Source organism: Fundulus heteroclitus, chromosome 18, assembly GCF_011125445.2.
Source record: "Fundulus heteroclitus isolate FHET01 chromosome 18, MU-UCD_Fhet_4.1, whole genome shotgun sequence".
NCBI classification, from domain to species: Eukaryota; Metazoa; Chordata; class Actinopteri; order Cyprinodontiformes; family Fundulidae; genus Fundulus; species Fundulus heteroclitus.
The window spans coordinates 6,608,025-6,620,930 of record NC_046378.1 but is presented as its reverse complement, the minus strand read 5'-3'; the positions used below and the strand labels follow the sequence as shown (position 1 = coordinate 6,620,930).

Below are 12,906 nucleotides of genomic sequence, written 5' to 3'. Positions count from 1 at the left end.
TCCCTATAAAAAGAACACTTTTTCCCAACTCTAACCAACAGCCATCTCTTCTCTTGCAGTTGTTTTTTCTTCAAAGGTTTGTGGCGCTTCGATGCTAAAGGTATAAACAGTGTTCAATTATGAAAAGATTATACATACACAAACAGAAAGTTAAAGGGTAACTCACCCCAAAATCAACTTTTCTTTGCCAATAAGCCCTTAACATGGTAGTGCTGTCTCAATATCCTGGTCACTATTTGACAAATTAGTGCACATTTGTTGAAATCTTGCTTTTTTTGTCTAGAACTGTCAGTGTGGCACTGGCACCCTCCTAAGGTTCTACGAGTGTCTTGCATTTAATTTCGAATCATATTGTTATTGTTTCAAATGTTCTTTGTGACATCATTTGGAGAAATTGACGTCAGAGGCTCTGACGCTGTGGAGTGTAAAAGCAGCTCTGTCGTCTAGAAAAAACACATGTCCGTCTTGTGCATCCGTAGCGAGCACTGTTGCACTTTTCAAACTCCTCTAACAACATTTTTTCTTAATAGAAGTAACTAGCAATAAATTTAGTGTCTTTTGCAACTTTATGTGAAAGTACCACTTATTTCGCAATTGACTGTCTGCTGCTGCCTCACCCTGAAACCTGCCTGCAGTCAGAGCAAAGAGTGCAGAGATCCACCACACTCCGTTTCCACATTGCAAATGCATGTGTGCAAAGCTGTCGGTGATTCTGCCCTGGATTACAAAGTGGGAAATAGATGTGATAATGTATAATTGGACTGATCCTGTCCTCCGCTGCCTCGGCTGTCTTCTGGCATTCCAGAGTCAGTGCCTTCAGCCAGCAGCTCAAACTGATGAGGCTTTGGGCTCAACAAAAACACTACCTAAACCTCTGGTGATGAGGTGATAATCATCCTTTAATGCTTAACCCCATTCTTTGTCCTAATTCAAAACTGGTATATCTCATGGTGTGGATTGAAAAAACCCAAAGCAGAGAATGGCAATGACGGAAATAAGGACTGCAGCAGAGACAAAGCTGTTTGCATTCAACGTGGAAGACAAGCTTATTGTGGAGTCTGCGGTCGGCCTGAATTAGCTTCTGTATCTGGAACTCGAAAACCCCAACTATCTCTCAACCAAGCTGGTCTGCATTTGCCCCTGAATGGATACCTCTGCCTGGATTGTGTTTCCAGATACTGATTATCTCGCCTGGATTCTGGATTCATCTCTTGTCTCAGCCCTACTGGAAACCTCAGCCAAGTCTACCGATCTGTGTGTGACCCAAGCTTGGACAATGGATTCAGGTCACCACACGGAGCCTTCTGGATCCAACCATCTAAGACTGAATCATCTGAAAAGGTTGGTGGTTTTTATGCACTACACTGAGTGCACATTACACCACACTGAGTTGGTCTTGGCTACTATTTTTATTTAATTTTTTTATTTGACAGGGACAGTGTACATTAATTAGCATTCCTGCAAATGCACCAGAATTAGCCAAAAGGCTATTTTTTATCTATTGTCCCTGGACAGTTCTTAAAATTGTCCAGGGACAATTGTCTAAAAACACAACAGTACGAATTTTTCATTACACAAACAGCCATAACTCTTCAAAACGTGTTTAAAAATACAGAGATCATGTTCGCTAGACTACAGATTTGTAGGTTAATAACATTCAGATAAAAAGACTATATATATATATATATATATATATATATATATATATATATATATATATATATATATATATATATATATATATTAGGGCTGGGCAACGATTAAAATATTTAATCGCGATTAATCGCCCTGATTAATCGCGATTAATCGCGATTAATCGCATTGTATTTACAAACTCCAAGAATGAATTCAAAAGTAGTGTAAAGAGCACTTTTATTTTAATGTTCTGCTGCCATATGAACAAAAGTGTTGTAACATTTGTACCACTTATTTTATACTGGATATTTTCAACCCATCTATTTAATTTAGTGCACTAGTTGATCTTTTCTTCATAAGAGAACAAGCACTGCAGCCAAAATATGGCCTTTTTTGACCTGCTGTATATTAGCCAGTCCCTAAGCTTGATGTATCATGAAACTGTTGACCTTTTGGGTTTTGTGGTTTTTATTTTATTATTACAATTTAATAATAATAATAATAATAATAATAATAATAATAATAATAATAATAATAATAATGTTGTTATGTTCAGTGTTTTTTCGCTAATCCACCTCTTATATATTTCAATCCTTATGTAATTTTGTCTGTGTTGTGTGCACCTGCCTGTTGCTTTAATCCTATAAATTTCCCCGTCGTGGGATAAAAAAAGGATTAGCTAATGTTATCTTATCTTAAATAGCACTTTTTAATATATGTACTAGGTTCTTTCAAGGTCTTAATTACATGTTATGTGTGGGCTCCAGTAACATCCATCCATCCATCCATCCATCCACTGATCTACCTGGATGTTCCCTGGAGGACTGAAACGCCTCAGTCAGAGACGTCAGTCTGTGGGTCTGTCGGGGCAGTGAGAGAAGTTTCGTCTCCTCTCTCCGTTTCTGGGGCTCGACGTTTTCATGTTTTTTCACGTGCTTAGATAAATTTGTTGTGTTTCCACTTAAATGAACCGGCTTTTTACAAAACATACAGCTTGATTTCATTTACGGTATTAAAATAAAGCCGAACGGTGCTACTTCCTCTGTTCATGTTTTTTCGCTGCTGCGGTCTCTCTCAGCTGTTTGTGTGTTAAGTTTGTGTGAGACCTAAGTGGGCGGGCCAGGCTGAGCCTGCGTGCTGATTGGCTGGCGCCGCTGAGCCATGTACGAGAGGGGAGGGGGAGCGGTAGAGTGCTGCCGACAGCGCGCTGCAGTCAGCGCGCGTGCTGACTGACACTGACTGAAAGCATGATGTGAGCAACATGCGTTAATGCGCGATAAAATAAATATCGCCGTTAATAGTCTAATGAATTAACGCGAAATTAACGCGTTAACTTGCCCAGCCCTAATATATATATATATATAGTATTTTTATATATAAAAAATCTGAATCAGAAATACTTTAATAATCCCAGAGGGAAATTGTTGTTTCAGTACAATTGCCATAACAAACAAACAAACATCACAAACATTTCAGGGGGAGACGATTTACTAAGGCCTCGCTGCCAAGGACAACGGCCTTACACGGTGCCCACAGGGCACTGACATTACTCTGAAAAGATAGAGGCAGGAGGAAGGTGGGAGGGAAAAAACATAACTCATACTTTATCCTATAACAGGATACAGTTTGAGATATCAAAAACCTCTTGCACAAAAAGCACAAATAAGACGAGACACATATAGCAGAAGGTAAACATTTTAGACTAGTCGCATGTAAGTTCATCAGTTATGTGTGTCTGTTTGGGTGAAAGTGTTTATATTTCCGTGAACGCTCTCCAGAGGCCATTGTCCTTGAGACAGCTGCCCTGACTTTCCTGTCAGCTTTAAGTCTTTTGATGGCTCCAAATGGTGAAATCCAGTTTTCCAAATTGTTGGGCTTTTCCGTGCTTCACTTCCAGATTTTTAAGTCTGCGTACCAGCACATCCAGCTTTTCGGCTCTGCTCCTTCCAGAACTGTCAAAAAATAATAATTTGTGTGTATATATATATATATATATATATATATATATATATATATATATATATATATATATATATATATATATATAGTTTGAAAAGTGTGTATGTTGTGAGTTCTCTTATGTTCTGAGGGACATAGTTCCACTACTGAGCAGATGTGACTGCTTAGGTGTCACAGAGGAACTTTTATGCAGAGGAACAACAGAGTCCTCTGGCCAACCCTCGTGTTACTCTCAGTGTGTCCCTGATCTTTACAAACTGACTGGGTGGAGGAGATGACAGACCATAGATGTGTCAGGATAACAGCTTCTCAGAGACGGCTAACAGAGTTAACAGCATCTCAGGGACGGCTAGCAGAGTTAACAGCTTCTCAGATGTACGTTTCTGTCGGTAAACGACAGAAACGTACATCCAACGATTTGGAATGCCTCTCTGTGCAACCGGGAGCACAACAAGTCGTAGGCTTTGTTTAGATTCCAAAAATAAACCAACTAAAAGTACGCTCTAAATCACTCGTTTTGTCATGTAGTAGACGAGAGCAGCTCTGTTTTTTGCCGAAGGACGAAGAAAGAAGAAAGAAATGGATAATTTCAATGAAAAGGATGCAGACAGACAATCCCAATGGACTGGGGGAGCCATCATACTATGACAGAATTTGCAGTCTACACTTCATCTCTAGTAAATACAACTTAATTCTGATCTAGTCATTGTTCTACTTAAATAGCGGCAGGGGAGGTGGCTATCGCTAGACGGGGCCGGGAGAAGCGGAGTCGATGCGCTGCAGCAGCAGCAGCACGCCGCATCATTTTAGTTTTCTTTGTGCAATCAGTGTGCAATAATGTGCACCAGACAGCGGCTGCATTACACCCCTAAACAATGCCACCAAAATAATCTGTAGTGAACAATATTTTTTTTTAACCTACCAGGCGAGTCTTCCTCTCTGCTGACTCCGCGGTCTGTGTCCGACTCCGCTTTCTGCTGTTACACAAACATGTCTGGACATCCATCCATCCATTTTCTGACCCGCTTAATCCCTCATGAGGTCACGGGGGTTGCCTATGTCCACGATATAAAATAATTGTAGCCGTCCAGTGGTTTCATGGTTTTTATGCTCTTTCGTCTGTACTGGCCTGCCGTGTTTATAAGGTAGCTGTATATGTCGCCGTACGTAACACTTGGCCAGCATTTTACAGACTTGCACTGTCCCTTCAGGCTTTTGTTGTGTGGATCTGGCAATCTGATACCATCAACTTACTCTTAAAACAGTATTGTGATACTGTCAGGGTTCTCTGTGTTTCCTTGCTCTAACTCTGTTCCCCGGGTGGTTCTAGTTGGCTGAGGGGGCGTGGCCCACACCTGCAGCTCATTGAAGGCGGCTTCCCCTGGCTTCTTAAGCAGAGCTCGGACAGATGGAAGACGCCAGAGCCTTAAACCAGTCGTGGTACGATGTGGCCTCTGACCAAGTTCTCTGAAACCTGTTTGTAACTCTTTTTACTCTTAGACTTTGGACTAATTTTGGATCTCCTGTTTTGTCACAGTTTGGTGCTGTAGCACTCACCTGCCTTGACGCTCCGTCCGAAGAATTCACCTCCAGAATCACAAGGCTCAGATTTTGCTCTGGTTTATGCAATGCTCCAGCTGTCTTCCGATCTTTAGTTAACAATGTCCTTCGGGATTTTTTTAACAATTTTGTTTTTGTCTACTTAGACGACATTCTCATTTATTCTAGTAACCTCGAGCAGCATAAACAACATGTCCGCCTTGTCCTGCAACGACTATTGGAGAATTGTTTATATGTCAAAGCTGAAAAATTTCAGCTTTCAGACACAGATAATAAACTCCATCCATGTGCCTTCTTTTCATGACGTTTATCCCCAGCCGATCGTAACTATGATGTTGGTGATCGTGAACTGTTAGCGATCAAGTTGGCTTTAGAGGAGTAGCGGCACTGGCTTGAGGGATCCGAGCAACCCATTATTATATGGACGGACCATAAGAACCTCTCATACCTACAGTCAGCTCAATTCACGACAAGCCCGTTGGTCATTATTCTTCTCACGATTCAACCTCTCAATAACTTACAGACCCGGTTCAAGAAACATTAAGCACAATGCCTTTTCTCGTCAGTTCGCTCCTCCTGAACAGGAGAAGGAGCCGGAACGGATTCTTCCCCCCTCATGTTCTGTCGGAGCACTTCATTGGGACCTTGAAGATAGGATCAACTAGGCTCTGCGATTAGACCCAGACCCCGGTACAGGTCCCGCGGGTCTTAAGTATGTTCCCCAGTCTGTCCGACCTGACGTCCTGCAATGGTGCCACGATTCCAAGTTTTCCGTCCACCCAGGTATCTTCAGAACACAGTCCCAAGTCTCACGATGCTTTTGGTGGCCTTCATGGTCTAAGGATGTCAGAGAGTATGTGCTAGCCTGCCCAGTTTGTGCTCATAATAAGCCTTCTAATCAGCCACCCTCAGGTCTACTCAGTCCATCCTAACCGTCGTGGACCGTTTCTCAAAGTCCTGCCACCTTATGCCCCTCCGTAAGCTGCCTAACACCTTTCAGACCGCCCAGCACCTCATAAGACACGTCTTCCGACTTCATGGAATACCCGTCGACACACGACATGTCCTGACGAACTCTTCAGCCAAGAAACTTACACCTTGATTCTCTCGACCCTACGAGATAGACGCAATCATCAACCCTTCCACTGTTTGTCTTTGTCTGCCACCCCACTCAAGAGTACAGCCAACCTTCCATATCTCGCAAATGAAGCCCGTTTTGGACAGTGATTTGTACCCGCCTTCCAGACCCCCTCCACCCTCCCAGGACAGTCAAGATCCTCGCGTCCTCAGGGTTGTGGACGCCCGTCGACGAGGTAAGGGTCATCAGTACCTCGTCGATTGAGAAGGTCGCAACCCTGAGGAACGTTCATGGGTTTCTGCAGCAGCCATCTCCAACAAGGACTTGATTCGGGACTTTTGGTCCGCTAAGCCAAGCAGCTCCTCGTCTGGGCCGCCAGGAGATGGCCGTTGAGGATGGGGGGGGGGGGGGGGGGGGTAGTGTCAGGGTTCTCTGTGTTTCCTTGCTCTAACTCTGTTCCCTGGGTGGTTCTAGTTGGCTGAGGGGGCGTGGCCCACACCTGCAGCTCATTGAAGGCGGCTTCCCCTGGCTTCTTAAGCAGAGCTTGGACAGATGGAAGACGCCAGAGCCTTAAACCAGTCGTGGTACGACGTGGCCTCTGACCAAGTTCTTGGAAACCTGTTTGTAACTATTTTTACTCTTAGATTTTGGACTAATTTTGGATCTCCTATTTTGTCACAGTTTGGTGCTGTAGCACTTACCTGCCTTGACGCTCCGTCCGAAGAATTCACCTCCAGAATCACAAGGCTCAGATTTTGCTCTGGTGCTCCCCCTTTTGCTTCCTGGAAGTTACCCAGCCAGGCTTGAGGTCCCCTTCCCGGATTCTGATGGTTCCCGCTTCTCTCTGGTTAATCCATCTGTCACTCGGCTTCGCAGAGGTTTGCTCCAGATCCTTCGCCAGCAAACATCTGCCGCCCTCCAGCCACTAGCCACCAACTAGAGTAGGCTCACAGAGTTACCTTGGCACACCCATCCCCGGTTAGGTCCGTCCAGCTAAAGGTAAGCGGCACACGTTCTGGCTATTTCCTGGTTCTTGCCCTCGAGTAATATTCTCCCTTCTCTCTCTGCAGTCTCCCCGCTTCGACGTTCAGGCCTCGTCTTGTTACTTGCGCCATCGTCCTTGTTGTTTACACGCTCTTAATGTATACTGACTGTTGTGTCCCGTTCGTATCTGCATGTGGGCGAAATATCTGAAAACGATGACAGAAATGTTATCTAAAGAAGAAAAATACGTTGAGAACTGGTCTGTTTCCTTTGTTTGAGCCCGCTATGTGTTCGCCTTCTTCCTTCCAGTCCGGTGCGCATGCGCAAACAACCCGGATGAAAACAATAGCAGTGAACTGGTCTATAGCACTGGTCTTGGTATGTAAGTAATTTGCTAGATTGAGAGAGAGAGCCTGAAAGACATATAAAGTTAAAAAGGTGGAGAAAAACAGAAACAGGTTTAGAGAGAGAGACAAAAATATGAAAAAGTAAGAGAAAGATGGAAAGAAACAGAGGATGGCTATTCACATAGAGCTAAATATACATCCAAGCAAATAATTAGAAAGTTGAACTTCTGTGCAGCTAACAGCCTACAAAGTGTCTGCACACTGGGGAAAAAAATCTCTGTAAATGCTGCCGAGTTGTTCCACTCCGCCCCCTCCAACAACTTCATAAAACCCAAAGAAGGAATGACATTTGTTCACTTGTGCAACACTGAAATGTCTCCAAGAATTGCAGGCCTCAGCTATGGTGTTAGTGTACACCCTTACAATTTGTTTCACTTTTCAAATCCTTCCATGTAAGAATCCTCTGAGTCCAGTTGTCTGGTTCCTACTGTCATCTTGCCCAAACACAGAGAATTAAAATTACAGAAATGAAAAGAGTTTTAATAAAAAAAAGAACAAAACATTTTTACAAGAACAGGGCAGAATGCATGGGCAGTGTAACAGAAGGAACAAGTATGAACACTGAAAACCAGTGAACTTATATACTGAGGTAAGGTTGAATAATGAATCAGATTCAGGTGAGTTTAATCAAGGAAATAAAAAAACAGGTAGATGGAGGGGAGGGGAATAATAAACACAGCTAATACACAAGGAGCCTAACTTGACATTGATCTAGAGATCTAGGATCTTTAGATGAAAAATCTAAAGACTAACACTATTATAATAGAACAAACCGACATTCACAGAGGGCAAAACATAAGAAGAAACTTAAAACAAAGGACTTAACCTATGTAATAAGATTGTAATAGCAATATGAACACAGATAAATTAATGGGATATGGTAATACCTTTCTAACAATAATAAAGAACTAAAAAAGATGCAACCAAGCAGTAACAAAGAATTCAGAAAAAGCCAAGCAAGGTGATATTTTTCTTTGTTCAGGTCTTTCAATTTTACATTCATTTTGCATAGGAAAAGCTGTTCTTTTTTTATCTAACAATATCATTTAATGTTTTTCACATTGAAAGCACCAAAACACAAGTGAGTAGTTGTTCTTACTTGTCTTGCTGTGTTTTTCTCTATATATTGAGAGGGTTGTTTACATTTATTTTTATTAGCACATACAATTCCATTTTAAAATGGCAACATTTCCAAATTAAATATAAATGATTTTCTTTGTTCTTTATGACGCATGGTAACATTTTTAACTCTGATGTCAATATTAAACTTTGTAAAAGGGAATACATTAACATACTGGACAATGTATTTGTTACCCACAAGTAATGAATACTAAATCTAAAAACTGGGTAGTTTCTTCATCGTGCATTCTGAAGAAACAAGGTTGCCAGACCTTTCCTATGTAGTCACTTCAAACAGGTAAATTAAACACTTTGATAAATTGTACCTTGTAAACTTTGCTTAATAATCACAAAAATATGGAAACTTTTTAATATTTATATAAAATGAATCAGATCATAGGGAATAAACAAATATCTTCACCCACATGGGAAACAGAAATACCTTAAATACTCCAAAGGACTAGACTTGCTAAATTTGTACAAAACGTATCAGGAAAACTAAGATTAACTAAGTTAACTTTACAATGACAACACTTTAGAGGTAAAATAAGGCTTATTCATGGTGATTAGGCAATTAATCATAATTTCAATTTGTCTGTTTCACCTAAATTTGAAAAAAGAAATAATGTTAAATTTGACCTACTTACAATCTGTAAAAATCTTTAATTCCTGTTTTTAAATTAAGGAAGATTATTTCTCTTAAAGGGGAGAAGGTTATATTTACCTGAGTGCAACCTGAGTGATGAATCTGTAGGGGTATAAACCTGTCCCGACGTGCAGTTTTTCAAATAGTTGCTTGAAAAGATAAAGGGTAGTGTCAAGGAAAACAGATTTTTTTCTTATAGGGAACAGTGAGCTAGAGGAAGTAGGGAGGGACTTCAGTAACCAGCCAGTAAACATTTAGTAAAGACAGCCTTTCCTTTTAAGTCTCCAAAGTATGAAATAAATATGAAAAAATATAACTTATAAGAATAAATAAGAAATACTCCATTTACATAATGATTTAGTTTGTTAAGGGAAAATGTATCCAAACCAGCCTGGTTCTACATAAGATGTCTCTCATTTGTTAAAAAACTTGAACCCCAAGACTTTTGATAAAATAATATTCTTGGACTACTGAGAAAAAAGTAGACAATTTGGAAGGACTGCATCCGATTGAAGAGTAACAGGCAACACTCCAGACTGAAGATTATACAGATTCTCTGGAATCTGGACAGATTGTTGTTATTAAGGAAGTCATGAAATCTGCTCTCTACCAGACAATCCTGAACTGCAAAGTGTTTGTATTAGTTTAGGACCTTAAACTTAAGTGTCGATCCTTGTTAATTTTCTGATTCTGTCTTACAACCAATAAAAACCTACGTTTGATTTTTCAAAAGAGATAGCAAAACTCTTTTATACGTGGCTCTCCCAGAGTGACTGTATTGTCTTGGAGGCTGCAGCAAACTGAGCTAGATCTGTCACAGGTAACCACTCCATGCAGCCATGTCTCAGTTTTCCTGCAACAGCTTGAAGGGGCGATCAGCTTTTCTTCTGCAAAAATCAGCTTGGTCGACCCATGCAGATGCTTGTGAGTCTCCGAGCCCCATGCGACTCGCATGGATGGCTTGTCTCCACAGTGTAGAACTCCTCTGTCCTCGAGGGTCCACAGGCAAAGAGGGTGATAAATCTGAGAGGGCTTGTTTGCGACTTCTGATTATTTCAACCTGAAATTTGCTGCATAGTAGACTGAAGTTCATGTTTTAACGCTAACACTAATGCATTAGCGTTTACCAGCAAAGTGAATGGACATTTAGTCCTGGGTCCTAGTTCAGCTAACAGAGACCCAGCACGTTTCTGGCGTGGAAGCTTCCAGATTTGAACACAGTGCAGAGAGGTGAGCAATACTAATCATTTATGGGACTGAACTGCAGGACTGCATCTTTACTGGACCTTTCTACTGCTTGCTGTTTTCCTGGGCATAGAACTGACAGCACTCTGCATTATCCTGCATTATCTTCATTTATTCAACTGAAACCAAAGGACAGGGGAAATTCTAGAGGGTTCCAAAATTCATCACATCACATTACCACTGTTCAACATCATATCAGGCCTGCAACGGGTGTTTTTTGCCAACTCTGAAGAACTATATGCTGGCTAATGTGTAAGTTAGGGAATGCAGGCTCACATAATTTGGTTTAAGTTGGACAATTGAAACTGAAACTTTAATACACCGTGGATTTTATTTTTAAACAATTGTGTGTTGCATTTTTTTTTGTGTGCTCAGTATGAGTTCAAAGAGTTCTACACTTTAATCTTGTGTGTTGCTTGGGTATTTCTGATAAGTTAATGCTTTGAACAAGAAATAAGCAGAAGTAAGGTTGGGTTATTACACTGATTTTGATTGCCTTATTTTGTATTCACAGGCTGTTACTTCTATACTCAGTCAGAGAACATTGAAGTACTAGTGTACTGGTGCTCAGTGGTGGGTGAAACTCACGTCAAAACACATATAGCATAACATAATTAAGTGACACAGAATTATTCGCTTTAAGTTGAGATTTTAACAAAATCAGGGTCCATTATCTACTTCAATGGGGTATAAGTGGGCTACATCTGGAAGAAACAAACAGAAACCCACAGTGCTGATACCCCAAATTTATTTAAATCAAGGTCAAGGTTAAACAATTTGTTTAGAGTTGCATTTGAATGTTAATGTCAAAGTCTTTTGTCCAAATTATCTTATATTGTAACCTGCTGCTACTGTTCCACTGCAATATGTTTTCCTCTGTATGTTTTCTTTTCTAATGTTCTTTTCAAGTCCATCATTTGAATTGTCTTGTTACTGAAATGTGCAAAACAAATACTTGCCTTGCCTTATAGTCTTCAAAAAACAAAAAAAGAAAGCACACATTTTTACATGAGCAAGTTAGAATATGTAGCAGGAACACCAAGCCCAGACCTGTATAGTTCTGAGAATGTGAGCAATGTGGGGGTCACTGTTGTTTTCCCTTTTTTTAAAGAAAAAGTGGAGTAAAAAAAGGTGGAATAGGGAGGGACTTCCAGTAATCAGTGAGGAGAGCATTCCTTTATGATCTTTAACCTTATCTCTACAGAGCTACACGGTGTGTGCCACACTGTGGAGTATTCCTGAGAACCCTGTAATTCCTGGCTTGCAAGGTGTTCACAGCATCATCATCTAAACAACACGGGGGCTACAATTCAGCACAACAAAATGATGCTAGGGCACTTCCAGTAAGATTTTAGATGCCTACAGAAGCAAGTTCCTCAGACTGATGTAATCACAAAGCTGGAGACAGCAGCATGAGTGCTGCCAACAAAGGTATTGGCATTAAACACAGGAAGCCAGAGCTGCCACAAAGGTTTGCGCACTTAGTCGGGTAATGGACTCAGCACAAAATGCTATATGATAGAGACAACCCCCTGCCTGTTTCCCTAAAATAAAAATAGATTTATTTCTTAGAATAATACGACTGCTAATAATAACATGACATTTTTTCCTCACAAAAAGAACCAAGAAGATTTAAATCACATTTCAGTTTATCAGGAGCAGCATTTGCCAACCTGCCCTTTTTTCCTTTCTCCTTTCTACTCAGGTGATTGCAGTTGGCAGGTGGGCATGGCGCGCACACCTGTGGCTCGTTCCTCGGCGCTATGTGGGTCTATTTAGGCATTGAGCTGACAGCTGGAGGACGCCAGAGTGTTAACCTTGTGTGGTATGCCTCAGTTGGCCACTGTCTCCTGACAGTTCTCGTGTTACCAGCATTAATCCCCTGGCTCTTGTGTCTCAGCCTCATGGGCTTGGATCCCACTCCAAGCATTTCTCCGTGCTCAAGAAAGATCATAGACCAGCTTCTATGCTCACATTGATCTGGATCATCTTCCAGACGCTCCCTCGTGCTCACGTTCAGTCACCGTTCACTCTCTGCATGGATTCTGTTCTGAGGCTCCCCTGGTGTTACCAAGCCGGGCTGAAGACCTCACTGGATTTCTCCTGGTTCCTCCAGCTATCCACTGACCATTACTCCCAGCTTTGGTGGTGCTCGGACCCCGCTACAATCTTCTGTCTCACCCATCTGCCACTTTGCCATCTGCCACCACCTCAGAAAGTCACCTGCTGAGTCCTCCTCTCTATTCCACTCCCCCGGACACGTTTTCGATCTC

The 12,906-nt window shown here is 41.5% G+C and overlaps 1 protein-coding gene across 1 annotated transcript in view; it reads right to left on the bottom strand.

Annotated features, from left to right (window-relative positions):
- The window catches only part of LOC105933192 (TRPM8 channel-associated factor homolog), a 31,247-nt gene extending 21,691 nt beyond the window's left edge, over positions 1 to 9,556 (bottom strand). Inside the window, exon 1 of the mRNA XM_036149612.1 lies at positions 9,467 to 9,556. The gene's annotated coding sequence lies outside the window, so the exon portion shown is untranslated. The remainder of the gene's footprint in view (positions 1 to 9,466) is intronic.
- Positions 9,557 to 12,906: the final 3,350 nt, after the last annotated feature.